Raw genomic sequence first — 17,304 nt, 5'->3', positions numbered from 1 at the left:
CTTCTGGATTATGCATAAATTGATAAAACTTGCTCAAAAGAAACTTAATGTGAGAACTAGTGAAGGATATGTAGTGAAGCTTACCAATGAATCTTCTATAAATAAAAATATCAACTATATAATCAACCTCTTAATCAACAAAGAATCAGGGTGATGTCACTGTTGCTGGAGAAACCATGCAATCAGTCATATTCAATTAATCTAGAAGATCAATGACATAATTTTGTTCAGACAATAATGTGTTGTTGATGTGGATATAACTTCAATACTCAAAGTATACTGCAAGAGGCCAAGATCTTTGAGAGAAAATCGTAAGGAAACTTTTATAATAACAGACTTGACACTTCCTTGAATATAGTCAGGTAATAATTATGTCATTGACATATATGAGAATGTATACATTAGCACCACAATTATGAAAGATAAACAAAGACGAGTTAAATTTTAATGTAAAAAAACCCAATACTAGTAAAATAGGTGGTAAGTTCTGTGTACCAGGCCTTAGGAGCATACTTATTTCAGTATATAGCTTTTTTGAGATTCAAAATGTATGTTTAATCAAAACCACGAGGTTGCCACATGTACACGTCTTCTTCAAGACTATATTGCAGAAAGTCATTATAGTTATATAAGTGATGAATAGGCCAGGAGCGATGAACACAAATGGCAAGGACTATTGCAATTGTCTTAGGAGTGACAACGGGGCTGAATATGTAATGATACTCTAACCCTGGTCTTTGTGTGATGATTTTGGCTACTAGGAGAGATTTATACCTATTGATGCTTTCTACATGTCTATTCATAATTCTAAGCAACAATTCACACTCCACAACATTATGAGAGGGATCACTAGTGACCAAATCCCATATGTGGTGTCTAAATATAGCATAGTATGTTGCTTTTATTACATGTTTTCATTAGGGATAGAGTTTCTATAACAAAAAGAGCATGGGATTGGTTGTAACAAAAAACAATTGGGGTTTCAGGCTATTTGTTTGTGCATTTGTGCCCTAACTAAGAATTTCGTTGGTTGTTATTTGAACATTTATCAGTGTTTGTGGAACTAGTGTATATTTGATAGCTAGACTTTTGAGCAACATCAACAATAATTTTAGGCGATTGAGGTGGAACATTGTGTATAAGGAAAATTTCATGATCGCTAAGCATTTCAAATTTTTAGCATATGAAATTGGAGTGTCACATGCTCGAATTGCTGGAAAGATTTTGCAATATTCTGGTCCAAGACCAGTGAAAATCTTAACAATAAGTTCGAATTGTTGAAAGGAGATCGTTAAGTCAAAACCTTCTCACAGATAGACAGACTTTGTTGAGATTGTTTTTGACATGTTAACTATCTTTTGAAGATGAACGAGGTGATCTCACAAGCTTAATATGCGAGTTTGTGACTTATAAGGATAATCCATATGAGGGAATCCCATGATGCTTTGATTGTGGTTGTAAAAGATACAATATTATCAAGAGTGGGATCTACTCATGTTAAAATTGAATTTTGGATTAACTCGTCCTGGAGAAACATATTAACATAATCGGGGTTTGAAATTTTTTAGGTTGTCGGTGGTGGTTGTATTAGCAGGAGTAAGGATAGACCTATCTAGATGACCATAAACAATGAGAAGTTTTGGCTGTCTGCAAGTCTTATTGGAAGCTGGGTAACCAAGTTAAATTGAATAATTGTGGTAGTGGTAGTTGCATCATAATTGATAACTGAGGGTGGCATTGCTGGCGGGTAGGTAATAAGGATATTAGAACTCTATGAGGAGAAGAAAAATATTGATACCATGTAAATATTATGATATATAGAAGCGAAAGATACTTCTATTGACGTACAAACGTCTCTTAAAATAGAGATAGTATAAAATGATAATGTAGAATAATAATTAAAACCTAGATTTTAGGAAACTATAAAGTATTTAATAGTAAAGACGGCTAACTATGGATATCATCATATGGCTGAAATGCACTAAACTAATAACAAACTCCTAAACAAAAGGGTAACATCTATTATTTGTTTATAGGAAGTAGCAGTCTTTTGATGCTTACTATGCCGTATATTTCCTTGATTTTGTATATTTTACTTTGGTGAATCCTGAGATCATTTAGAGCCCCCCCCCCCCCATTATCTTCCTATCTAGGTTTTTACGGGTAAATGTGTTCAAAGAATTAGACATTTGTCAATCACTTTGTTTCCATGGATATTTTGATGTTCAGATTTATGAACCAAAAATCAACATGCCTTACTAGTTATAGCATATTCAATCAAGATGTAGTCTACAATCTTTTTTCCTATACTCAACCTTTTGGGTATAAGAACTTGGACTTTTTCTAGACACCTCCAGATTTTGAAATATTTCAAATTGGATTTCTTTCCATTCCATTTCTTATACGGAATATATTGTCTTGCTTTGGGCACCTCTATTCAGTATTTGATTTTTCGTAAGGGAACCATTACCTCCCACAAGTTTTGTGGTAAAATGGAACTTATAAGTAACACATTCTTCATTTCCTTCAGATTCTATTTTATTCTTTGAAAATCTCATTAGATTGTGGTGAATAAGGGGCAGCCATTTGATGGATAATTACATTTTCAGACATATTTCCGTAAATGGGGATTCATATTCCCCACACCTATCAGTTCTTATAATTTTTATATTTTTATCCGACTAATTTTAACCTTCAGGTTTGTATTGCCTAAATGCTTCAATTGATTCATGTTACTTGATAGAAAATAAACATAACAAATCAATTGCAATCATAATTAATATTCTGAAATACTTTTTCACACTATGCGTTAGTGTTAGATTTCATGTCACAAATACCTCTGTAAATCAAGTCTAAAGGATTGGAATTCCTTTCAATAGATTTATAAGAATGCTTAGCAAAATTAGCTTCCACACATATTTGACACTGTGTTTTATTACACTAAAAATTAGACAGTACTTCAAAATTAATTAGTTTCTAAAGGTCTTACAATTAACATGTTCCAAACTTTCATGCCATAAACCACTCGAGTCAAGGAATATTCATTGTCATATTTTGATGTCGTATAATGCATGACTTCAATTTCTTTAGTCATCTTGTTGTCCGAAAATACAAGCACACTTAGTGTCTTAAAATAAAGAATCGATCTTTATTTCCAATGTTTTTATAGTTTCATGGTGAAGTTTATAACTCCCGATCATTAATAGAATGAATTTGTTAGGTTCTCCAAGACAGTATCAAGTTCAAACAAAGAGAATCCAATTATAAATAAAGTATTTTCATATATTTCTTTAGATTTTAAACATGAAAGTTCTAATAAACATTTACACCATCAGATAATCATAATTTCCTTGAGATTGTTAAGATTTCTCGTACTGCAAAATCTATTTTTTCCCCAAAGGAATAACTTTAAAATGTTTTTGTACATATAATAGAATATACAATATGAAGTTAAATAAATTTTGGAAACAAAAAATCATTTAATCAAAAATATGAAACAAAGAAGAGTCAAGACCTATGAATTAAAGAGTTTTATTGAGAAAATTATTTTCTTCAAGTACCTAAGATTATGGAATATATCCTCCCATGATAAAATGACCCACGACAAACAAATAGAGGTACCTGAAATTTTTTTCCCAGCAAACCACTCAATGTGTAGTAATCACACTTGAAGTATTAGGAAAACCAGAAAAAAAATTCTTACTATTTAGTGTTTTATTCATGTAAACATCTTTCAAAAACTTGCACCAATATCTATGAAAAATTCAGATATTTATAGCCTATGAGTGAGCACAATGATTCATGCATGATATCTGAAAATATGCATAGAAATACGAATGAATGCATGATAATATGAAAGGGTGCATGCATCTTTCGTGACTATTCATGAATGGAATAACATCATTGATACTTGAAGCACTTTCACATTTTTAATTCACCAATATTTATTCTATGTACAATTATCCATTCACACGTTATACTATGAACCCAACAATACTTTGATAGTATCTTGCAAACAAACATAAATTAGTAGTTTTAAACAAGGGTATGAAAGTAACGGGGTAGCCTCATTTAAATAGTTTATCTTTTTGGGTACAAATGTTATTTTTTTTAAAAAAAGGAACAATTAAATAACACACACTATTTTAATTTTATATATTGTTCTTTATTGCAAAATTAGGATTAAAAAGCCACCTTGATGAACGCACTGTTAGATTCTAGATGATTTACCTTATGTCAAATTTGTCTGTTATTGAAAACTTATTCTAATTGTCTATGTCAAAGTATAAGTATAAATGTATTAGATAAAGGCTAAGGTTTTATATTATTCAATTGTATGGGGAGAGTCTCCCTTGTTTATTGTATTCTAGAATTTATTTTTAGAATATATCCATTTTTAAAGGGTATATGGACTAACCTTAGTAGGTACGTCAATTTGACCAATCATAGGTTTGAAGGTAATCTATAGTCCCCCTTCTTGTACATATTTTTTGTGTGAAATGATAAGGCCTTTACCCCACGACCCACCACAAGGGTCGTTCAAATGAAAAAAAATATTATATACAAGACTTGGCCATTGAGACCACATCTTTCAAAGACGCGACTGAGCCATATACATAAGTATACAAAGCCTCTAAAGATAGAAAGCCTTAGATTAGGTTGGGACATGCCCCACCTTCCCGTTAACTACAATACAATACAAAAATGCATCTACCATGGACTCAGTAAATCTAAGAATCAACCTAGAGCTCATGAAAAGTATTTGAGGGTCGTGTGCTCCGATTGAGAAAGTCTACTTGCTAAATAACTTGCGCCTGCAATATGAAATAAAGCACCCCCAGTGATGGACGTCTGTACGAAAAAATTTATTGAATATGTAAGCCAATAACATATCTAAAATAAGAGTTCAAATGAAACAAACTATCAATATATGTGTGTGCATAAGTCAGAACCGAAGACAAGCTTTGCTAACTCTTGTTGGATCATGTTTTGTGTGTTCTATGATATTTATAAGGCATGTGGTACGAATGAAAAACATATCAATGGTATAAGAGGATGACCCATGCTAGGAGTTCTAATCCATGGGATGGTGTCCTCATAATTAAATAAATTGGGATCAACCTATGCTAGGCTTTCGCCCGTAATCTGCCACCTTTCTATACCAATAGGGATTGTCCCATGCTAGGCTTTCGCCCTGAGTTGTCACCCTTATGAATTAGTTGGGATCGACCCATGCTAGACATTTGCCCCTGACCTACCACCCATAAATATACAGATTGCTTCACTTAGATTCTTTAATCTTTGTGATTGTTGTTTATCAGCATTTAACTCTTTTGAGATTGTTCTTTGGATAATCATAACTATTTTGAGATTGTTGGTTTGGTAGTCATAATCATTTTTGAGATTAGGAAATACGAATCAGTTGTAGAAGACATGAAACTACTACCTCAAGGCACTAACAATGACATAAGGAGCTACGTAACATCAATGCATTACTTGTGAGCTTAAATGACACAATTGACTTCAACTGAATAAGAGGAGGATTCATCAAACTTGCTTTTGCAAATACCATTTCTATACTAGCTCATGGGAGGACAGTTACACAAGTATAGAGTCGTGAACATACAATGAAGTAATTCTATACACTACGGAGATGGGGAAACATTGTTAGCTATTTGGAGATCGTATATTGCCACTATATTTCCTTTTCCAGGAATACAACTTCAGAAATTCACTTATTGATATTAAGTGCAAGTATCAAATTTAATGTCGAAGAATATTGAATCATATAGCCCCACATAACTTATTTTCTGACCAGTACAACTATTACGATTCAGCCTTCCGGTTTGGATGCTTATCTACAGTATAAGTCATGATAAAGCCAATATTAGGAACAAATACAACGTGAGCCTCGAAAAAAATTAGCTAATTTTTATAGATAATGAGCCTATACAATCACTAACTCAACACTAACATGAAAGTAACTTGTCTGAATTAAGACTCTTAACTAGACTAGAAATACTGGGACAAGCCCAAGCTAAATCTAGCAAAAATTGAAACTAAATGACTAAAGACTGAAATGACACTGATGATGTTGTCCTTGGAGAATGAGGACTCACCTCTGAATCTGCTAAACTGGAGATCGGAAGTCGATCTATACTTGATCTAGATGCTGAGAACCAGAATCTACATCACAAGAAGATGAAGAGCACATATGCGTCAGTACTTGAAAGGCACTGAGCATGTAAGATAGTGTAAAGCTGAAATAAAACATAATTGAACAAGCATAAAAACAAGGGTAATAATCTTACATAATAAACTGAATTCTGAGCTAATTGGATGCAATGACCAATTTATAATATGCTGAAGCTTAATAATGAATATAATGATTAATGGTCAATGTAGAGAGTCAGATTGATTTGTTGGAGCTACTAATAACCGATAATAAAACCACATTAGCTAAGTGTGGACTCCGATGTATACACCCCATCGAGAGGACCCAATATACTCTGCCAAAGGTATAAAGGCATGCTTGCTTTATCACCAAACTGATTGCCCACAGAGAGGACTTAAAACCTACTTATCTAGTAGTTTTGGGAATATAGGGTACGCTGAACCCTATTCCAACTCGGTATTATGCTACTCCCATTGATTTATGTAGTTAACTAATTATGTCTGAATTTCTGTAAATACTGGATAGCTCGAAATTGAACATGCAAACTTAGAATGCAGCAATTAATATGGTAATTTTTGCATTTATAACAAAGACATGTATATCTGAAGTGTCTGAAATATCTGACCTAGCATGTGTAATTCAAGAACTAAAGAAATACAAAGCTAGGGTTCTGAAATTCATGGAGTAATCTGAGTACTAACATGATAATCTTATTTGGAACATAAAACTAATAAATTTATGAAGTTCTAGAAACCCTAGGTCTAATCTTGATATGGGAATCAAGAATCTGACTGAAAACAAGAGACCCAATGGGTGAAAGTAACCCACTAGTGAAATCCCACATACCTGTTGATGAAATCCACGAAAAAATACTTAAGTTTTGGGGCTGCAACTTGTTGCGTTCTTGAACTAGGATTATTTAGATTTTTCTCCTCTCTTCCTTTTAATTTTCTAAGTTTTGATTTAATAATTTAACTTAAATATGTTTTAGTTGTGTTTCTAGGCTTAAATTGAAAAAAATATAATGATTTAGGGTCAAAACGATGCCTCGTTGGTTGGTCCATCAATTGGTCTTTGTCAATAGGCCTTTACTAAAACAGGCATAACTTTTTACTCGGAGGTCTTATTTTAGCAATGTTGGAGGCTATGGAAATATAATTCAATTATATATCTGTGGATAGGTCGTCGTACACCTAATTAATTTTTTGTTGTAAGAGTTATTAACATTTGACACTTAACTATTTGCTGATTTCCCACCTACGGCCAGACCTACGGACCATGCTATTCATCCATAGCTCTTGTTAGAGAGTGGGTGAATGGGGTCTCGGTCGAAGGTCATGCAATATAGATTGTAGTCTAACCTACGGACCGTAAATTTGTCAAACGACCAACACTTAACTAATTTTTCTCGGCTATGATTTTTGGGAGTTTTTGATCCCATTGACGGTTGTGCAGGACGGACCGTGGGTCAGGCTACGGTCTGTTGATGGTCTCTTCTTTTAACTAATTTTGCTGGGCTAAGATTTTTTGGAGTTTCTTATCCCATCGATTGTTGTGTAGGATGGACCGTGGGTCAGGCTACGGTCCGTCAATGGTCTCGTTTGTTGCACCTGCAATTTTTTTGCTAAACAGATATTTGGTCTAATTTTGATACGGAGTGTTACAACCATACTCTAATCATGAGATTCTTTTGGTAATCTATTCATATATATTGAGAAATTTAATTTCTTGATGAGTTTTTAATAAGTGTTGTTGAAATTTTATTATTGATTAAGTATTCATGTAAGATTCTACTTGGGTCGACTTCAACCATATCTATTAGAAATATAAAGAGTTATGTGAGACCTAACCTATTAAATTAAAGGTAATTTGAATCTACTTTCGAACTCAACCAATTTCGCATCAATTTTATTTCTAAAGTAAAAATTTATGACTATTTTAGTAACCTATTAAGTGTTGTTATGAATTTAGTTGATGACAAAATATTAAAAAGGTTGTTTTTGATTCGTTTACCTCCAAGACAACCCTTAACGAATTTCCTGACTAATAGAAGACTCAAAACAACTATATCTTCATCTTCTAATCCATAATTCTCCTCTCTTTAGAAGACTCCATTGAAGATTCCGCTTAAAGGTAAAGTCTTTCTTCAAGAATTCTATTTTTTAAAAATCCAAATCCCCCATTAAACTTTCAATCACTAATTAAAATCATAGTTCATGGCCATAAAGATTTCAAGAAACTTATTTCTAGAATCTCAAGAAAGGTTTTCTTGATGGTTTACCTTTAAGCTAGGGTTTCTAGTCTTTCAATCAAGTTCTTTTTTAAGATTCTTCAAGAACCTTGTTGTCACATCCTGAAAATACACCATAGAAGATAGGGTAAATCTCAGATTACATCGGCGTACTTGACCTCTCGGAGGACTTGTACAAGCCCTTACATATCATTCATCGTATATACATAATGGAAAGTAGTGCGAAATTAAAACTTTTCAAAAAACATAATATAGTCTTTAAAGGTCTCTTTCACGTAAAGTCATATGAAATACTAAGTCTCAATCGCATCAAACTTAAGACACGGGGATAGTTGGGACACGACCCATATACAATACTAATATAGAAATATTTAGTGTATTACAATACTTCTAATAGAAAACATAAAACACATATATGCCCTCGAGTCAAATGAGGACATACTACAACTTCTCTTCAACGATTCTACGGTCCAAGTCTTCCTTCCCAAATTCTCCTCACCTAGCAACAACTATAGAGATAGATAAAAGAATGGTGTTAGTATAACCACATTTACTAAGTATGTCATAATGCATGAAAATCATGAAAATGGACATTTATTCAAAATATGCATCTTTTCATTTAAAAATCATATTATAATCATATGAACAATATTTAACAACTTAGAAACGCATAACATAACATTTAAATGAAACACCGTAATTGTAAGGTCACCTTACATTGAACCCATTTCACTGTTAAAGTGAAATCACTTCATTGTACACTGAAGTTACTTATCTTCACCTTAGACATCTTCTAGTATGTAATCATCCCACTTAAAGCTATCCTAAGACTCACTTAAGCAACACAAAGAGAGAACGCCCATACAACCTCCCTAAGCATGCCTAAATGATAATCAAGACTACTTATAATGAGTCACATACACACTTCAAGACATCAAACATATCAACATATAGATAATATGACATTTCCTCATCAAAGGCTATCAAAAGACTTACTAAAGTAGATAAATAATATAACGTCCATGATTGACCTCTTCAAGACTACCTAAATAATCCTTATGACTTCCTATGTTTTGATACTGTACACATAATCAACATCTTCCCTAACTAGAGTCATTTTTAAGACTCATCTATGTAAGGTACGAAGTGACCATTCCTATGCCCCCTTCACACCTTAAGTAGACAACCCTTAAATACTCTAGATAAGTACTTACTCAATTTACATACTCTCTTAGCTTAATTCATTATATTCATTACTTCATTTAGGAGACATTCAACACATAAAGTACATTCAAGTAACAGTCTTGGACAAGACCTAGGAACTCCAAGTAACACCTTCAAAGCCTATTGTGCAATGTCTACATAGCGTCCCATACCACTACCTAAATGTCATAGAACTTCTTAAATGCTAATAGGTATTCCATATGATTAGAATAGGCAATAACAAAGATAGATTATGATATCTAGACATGGAATACGGAGTTCTAACATACTCCGATGAGGGTGTTCTACTTGACAAGGGTAGAACTAGGACACATCCCTTGTTGGCACATGGTTAAGGAATATGAAGGGCTTTTATGCACTATAGTCTCATTCTCAAGTAGAGGTATATTGTACTCTAGTCTCATTCTCAAGTATAGACAGTTCCCTTAAGATAACCACTCGGTGCTAGCCTTGGTTCTCATAGAGTAATTGACATTAAAGGATCACATGAAGAGATTTCTTATCTAGTTCATAACCCAATCACATTCACCCTACCAAAGAGGTCCACTAGATCTACCTTTCAATGGAAACTAAGATAGGTCTCTATTAAATTCCTAAAGATCAAATTGATTCCATTCCATCCAATTAAACTTAATTCCACCATTCCTTTACATGAAATATACCATCACGGCTCTCGACTTCAACATTCATAACATAACCATTACCACGTACATGACCTTCTTAACATCCTTAATGGTCTCACATATCTTTGATTCATACATGACAAGGGTGAACTAAGGATACCTAGTCATGACATATCATAATCTCATAACATTCATACATATATCAAGTAAGGGACACAAGTATACCAAACAGACACAATATTCTTTTACCTTATCACATATAGCATACCATTCTTTAAAGCACTTAGGATAACCCTTATCATCTTTATGTAACCCTATACAGTACTACAACCTCATAAATATAACAATTATAGACTAATATAGTCATGTAGGAACAATCATGCATCAACTTCAAGACTACACATATAAGCACATAGTCATAGACTAACATGAACTCCTAATATACATCAAACTTTCACATTACTAACATATACGTAGATATGATCATACTTCACATAATAAATTACACAAATATCCACATTACTTCAAGTAATTTGCAGATAAAGCCATAATCATTATAATATATAAAGTAACACCGACAAGGCCACATCAATTTCAAGTAAAGCACGTAACACTGCCACCATAGGTGCACCATACCAATCACAATATAATTGAAGTCTAATTAACATTAAAATAAAGGAAATAGGACAGGTTATTACCACAACATCCTCAACACCTTAATTCGATGCTAAATCATCCAATTAAGTACCATAAGGCCCTTACCAATGGCCATGAACAATAATTCAATGTAGAAACTATAATAATCAATGAAATAAGTTAAATTCAATAAATATTAATCAATATAATTCCACCCATATATCAATTTAACACAATTCTTTCATCATTAGATAACCCACAGAAATCTACACTAGAATTCATAATCATTAAATCAACATCAGGTAACCTATAACATAGTCAAAATATAGGGTTCATCCAATTCATGGGTTCATAATAATTTAGGTTAAAATAATCAATAAAATATGAATCAAATCATTATCCAATGTTTACAAATCAAAATTCAAGATCCTATTGTAGAATCATGAAATTTGGACAATTCAACTTGGAAACTTCAAAAAACATCTTGAGAGTTGGGTCCTTTATGAAGAAAGTTTCAAGGATCAAAATACATATCTAAATGAAGCTAATTCTTCAAAATTTTATAAAGAATAGCCACTCAATTCGTCAAACCAAGCTCTTCCTTGACTTTTTACTTCAATGGAGTCTTAAGGAATTTCTAAGGGATTTTGGTGTTTTGATTTGAAAGAAAGAAATATTCTAAGTGTTAAAGACTTATATACACACATAAAAGACCTAAAAGACCCTTATATAAACCTCCAATACACTTATATAGAAGTGGGGTGAAAAGGAATTTCACCCCTCACTTAATATTGACCTGCGCAGGAAAATACAGATCCATCGACGGTTTACCCATCGACGGAGCGTAGGCCCATACACGGGCCGTCCTGTCCTCCGTCGATGGGTTCAGAGTCTTGGAATCGGTATGTTAGACCCCCAATCTAATTACCAAACGACTCCCACAAACTACAAGGCGTCGACAAGGTCATTGGCCGTCGTTTGCCATTCGTAGGTGAGATTGCCTTGGGCAGTTTTGGCCACCAACTTGGGTCCTTCCTCAAGGACCCTTGGATGGTCCTTGGGGATATTTTCCTTGAAGTTTCCAACCCAAATATGATCTTATATGAGGTTATAATAGATAACATGAATTTTATCAAAAAGTAACACATAAAACTTGACGAAACATGTTTAGACACACAAGGTCATTTCAAGGCACATCTTTCAAATGTCATGACGTTCTTGGACGTTTGACCTCCAAACTCCAAACTCCACACACTGCCTGTATATGCTATAATAACTCATTTAAAGAACTTAAACCACATGAATCAAAGATAAACACATAAAACCATATATGAGGCACATAGGTGACTTAGTCGTCTAACGTCTTAGTCGTCCCTTGAAGTTTGACTTCCAATGCACCTAAGCTCATAGTCAATAACACATAGTAGACCTATTTAGGACCTTAAAACATCATTACCAACATGTTATGTTCTACTTCACCTAAGTCATTTTCGGGGTCTTACACTTGTTCTTCAAGTATGTAAGGTTATCCTTGTGTTGGACTAGTTCAACCACACGCCCTACATATACTTTCTACTTTCAAATATTTAAAGGATAAATCTAGTATTTTACCCCTAGATTTTAGCATTCTTGAGATGAGTTGATGTGCGTTTTTTAGTTCATGTATCTTTTAAAACATTATTCCTAATTACAAAGTTTCTATATTTTTATTGATTTATAATTGTTGAGAAGTGTTTCAAAGCCAACACTTCAATTTTAAACTGAGTTTTGAGGAAGTAAGTATGAGAAAGAGAATAGTCGTATACATGAGTTATATAATATTTTTTAGACACTTTGATCGAGGTATTCATTCCCATAAATTCCACATGGACTCCATAAGTTGAGTAACTTTGAAAAGAGTAGTATCTTCGAGTACTAAGTCTTTGTGTATTGATTTTTGAATCCTTTACAGATTATGTTACACCCTCAATATGAACTAGTATAAGCTAGAGCTTCACATGATTTTCTTGAGTCAATAACTTTCTAAATTAATGAGGAATAGTATCCAAGGGTAGGCTTGAACGGGTTTGAAGTCAAAAGAGAAGGAACGATCAAGCCGTTTTGGAGACTAGTAGTTTAGGTTCTAGTGTAATGTGTTGTTATGGAATGTGGTGTATTGTTTTATATTTGAGACTTGTAAAAATCCCCTATATACTTGATGGTCATTCATATGGGTTAAACGTCCGGGTAATAATCCCCAAGGACCACCCCAAGGGCCCTTGAGGAGGACACTAAGTTGAACCCCAAAACTGCCAATGTTGGCATGCCATATAGCCAGTAGCTCAAATGACGGTGCGTAAGAGAACTCCGTAGGTAGAGACTTGAACTAGACTGATTTATATACCATGTATAAGTCTCTTACAAGACCTAGGACTAGTAGGACTGGCATTCAACAAACCTACGATCACTAAGTGGGGACCGTAAGTTAGCACCTGTATTTCTGTCTTAGATTCTTCCAAGCCAAGAGTGGTTTGATAAATTCATCCCTTGGATAGTTAAATGCATGAATGGTTATTTTAACTATTTTTAGGGTATTTTAATTTAAATAAAACACTGAAACCTTAAAATTCTAATTCATTCTTCAAAACTAAACCCTTCCCTCCCAAAGAGATTCTCTAAACAACATCGTTGAAGGTCTACGTCAAATTCAATCTTAAAGAAGAAGTTTCAAGTTATTTATTCCTCAATTATCGTGGTATTCCTAAACATAAGGTATGGTTATAATTAATTCTTGAATGATCTCTTATTCAAGGAGTCCAATTCCAAGGTTTTCAATAGTGAATCAATGATCAATTTTCCCAATTTCTATTCTATGTATGGGTTCATTGTTTAATAATATTTGATCAAGGTTTTTAAGATGATTATAATGGAATTCCATGAAGAACCAATGTTTTTTTCCTAATCTCCTAAATTGTCTTATGAAGTGAGTTTTGTGGCTATGGTTTTATGATGATAGAATTGTACCTAAATTGAGTCGTATTGTTGGTTCATATTGTTATCTATTTCTATCCAAGCATAATTATGATGAATTGTTGTAAAATTGGAAAGGTTCATCATTGCTTGGATGAAGGGTAAGCTGACCTAAATTATTCTAGTTCTTATTAAATTTCTCTTGTGTGGTATGGTCCACTTATGGTGGTGGTGCATAGATAATGTATATGAATATGTACTTGTATTGTGGTTATGCACTTGAAGGCATTGAATGTTAAATAAAGTCATGTTATGATGCTTATGTATAGAGATGTATTATGAAGATATGTATGTGATTCTTGAAGATAGTATGACTATGGGAGTATAATATGAATGTGAAGTATGTTGTGTGTGGATAATGATGAACGTAGGATGAGCATGTTTATAAGAAAATGTTACGAATAATGGTGATTATATGAAATACTTTCTCACATACATACATACACACGAACGAATGAATGAAGCTAATTAAAATGTTACGAATGTTGGTCTATTGAAAGGTTTTCTTAGTAAGACTTTAATGAATGACTGGGGATGTTAGGATGGACACTTCTCCTTGAGTAGAGGTGGAGTGTCTAGAAGAAATCTCAATAATCCTAAGATCTTTAAAATGAATGAATGTGGGGGTGTTGATATGGTTACTCTACGTTATTAGAGGGTAGTATCTACAAGAAAACTCAATATTCCTAATGAGCTTTCTAATGAATGAATGATAGGTTTGGATGGGTGCTCTCGTGGTAATAGAGGTGGAGTAATTAGTATCAATCCCATAACCTATAATGAAATAATATAAAGAAAGTCTAACACTCTTAGGGGATTAATGCATAGCACAGAAAGGATATGATATAGGTGAGCGCAGTCCCGTGAGTAGAGGCCGGGTACTTAGTAGAAACCTCTTGAGATGGGTTCTCTCCGTTAGTACAGGGGTATTATCTAGAAGCAATTTCCTTATCCATTAATTATGTGCCCGCATAGGACTAGCTAGTTATTTTCCCCGTAAAGGGTAAAAGAATGACCCTACCTTAGGCAAGTGGGGATCCCTCATCCTATAGGTGTTAATACTGGGATTCCAAGTTACGATCTATTAGTTTATGTCGGTTAAAGCTTTCCCACACAAAAGAATGTAATGAAATAGGTCTTTCTAATGGTGTACTACATAGGGTAGGTGGTGAAGTGGGACACCATCTATGCATTGCACAAGTAGTCATTTGAAGAAAGTCTTGGTTTGTCCTTGTAATGTTAATGAATGAATGAGTTCTATATGATGTTAATGAAGTAAGTAGACTTTATGTCTATTGTAACTGAATCATGTTGGTCTAATGTCTAATGTTAATAAAGGTTATATAACTTGTTGATTGCAATGTTCCTACTCTAGAGTGGTTCTAAAGGAGCACTACGTTTGAGTAGTAGAATAGGCTGCTACATTCAAATTGCACTTGTGTAACTTTGGGTTATCCTAAGGGATTCTCATTATGTGAAGTTCTTAAATGCATGAATATTTCATCTAGTATATCTAGTAATGAATATTGACTTATTGTTGTGTACGAAAGGAAGTATCCTTATCTTTGGTAGTCTTACGTAAAACTTAGGTGTGTATTGAAGAGGTTTTATGGGCGGTTTCTTCATGTTTCACCTAGGTTGGGACAAGCGCTGCCATACAATATTTGAACCAACTCATGAAAACTAAACCTCAAGTCGTCACTACTAAAGAACAAGCCATGACGGACAAATCTAAACGAGGAGTGGGACCTCATATAAACCCCTATGCAAGTACTTCTTCTATGATCCAAGATTTTATGAGTTTGAATCCTCCTACTTTTCATGTCATTAGGGTGTATGAGGATCCTCAAAGCTTCATTGATGAGGCGTTTAAGGTGGAAAATGTTATGGGAGTAACTTCTAGGGAAAACGCGAGACTGGCCACCTATAAACTACAATATGTGGCACTAGTATGGTTTGAGCAATGGAGGGATGATAGACTTGTAAAGGCGGGTCCGGTAGAAAGGATAGTGTTTAAGACAACTTTTTTGATAGGTTTTATCCTTAAAGTATAGGGAGAAAACTTTAGTTGAATTTATGAACTTCCGTGAAGGGGAGAATGAGTGTGAAGGAATGCTAACTGAAGTTCACCCAACTCTAAAAATATTCCCGAACCTTGGTAGCCAAATCTAGGGATTGAATGAACAAGTTTGTGATGGGGGTGTCTAGTTTTGTGGAAGAAGAGTGTCATACGACGATGATGCATCACGATATGGATATATATAGGATCATTGTGTATGCCCAACCAATTAAGGAAACCAAGCTTTAAAAGATGAATAGATATGGGAAGAGGGCTAGGCCAGATGAGCAAGGTCAACCTAAGTCTAAGAAGAGTTTTTACAACAATGATTCCCCCATTATGAGCAAGGATATGGTGTCCAACCCAAATTCCAAGGAGGGGGTATAGGTGGCTCTACTTTTGAGAGGCTAGATGTACTACATGTGGAAAACATAATTTGGATAAGTGTCTTTCTTGTATGAATGGGTGTTTTGGGTGTTGAAAAAAGGGTCATAAGTTGATAAATTTCCAAATACTTGAGATAAAAGGGAAGGAGACCAACCAAGCTCCTCATAATGCTCCGGAACCTAACAATAAAAAGAATACCCATTTATATGTGCTACAAGATAACAAAGGAGTTAATCAATGATAAAGGCCCCGATAAGTTATGCTCTCTTATGGTTTTCTTCATTTTCTCTTAGATGGGTGTACCCTATGTGGGGGAGAATGAGTTAAGTCACAAGGTTATTTATATCCTAGTCTTTTCCTTTTTTTCTTATTCAAGCTTTAGGCTAAATATTTTTTTAAGGTATGGAAGATCTTCTTTCTTCGGATCCCTTTCACCACGATGTTCTTCAAAAACTGTAGTTCAATGTTCTTCAAAAAACCTTGTTTTCATTAAATTCCGTGGGTCTTATTTCTGAATTGAATTGTGTAATCTTAATTTAATTATTGTTGATGTATTGTGTATATGTATGTTTGGATTGATTTATCACGTAATACTTTGACCTAAATCTCTACGAAGACCCATGAATCATCTCATTCTCTTAACCTTATCTTGTGATCTAGGTTTTTTTGTGATTGAGGAGATATAATTTAATGTTTATTGATTAATCTACTATTATATGATGATGATGATTGGATTGTTGGATCAATATTGTTAAATTGGGGGTTAAATCTTGAAAAAGTTTCTTAGAGGCTACGGGTAAGACTTTCAAGCTCATCAATACTTTACTTCAATAATGTTGGTCTATTCTTGATAATGATGTTCAATTGAAGTATGAATATGTGAACACAATAGAAAGATGATGAATATGATAGCATGTTATGAATATGAGATCGTGATAAG

This window comes from Solanum pennellii, chromosome 4 (assembly GCF_001406875.1).
Source record: "Solanum pennellii chromosome 4, SPENNV200".
Lineage (NCBI taxonomy): Eukaryota > Viridiplantae > Streptophyta > Magnoliopsida > Solanales > Solanaceae > Solanum > Solanum pennellii.
The sequence above is the reverse complement of the archived record's forward strand: the minus strand, read 5'-3'. Positions refer to the sequence as shown.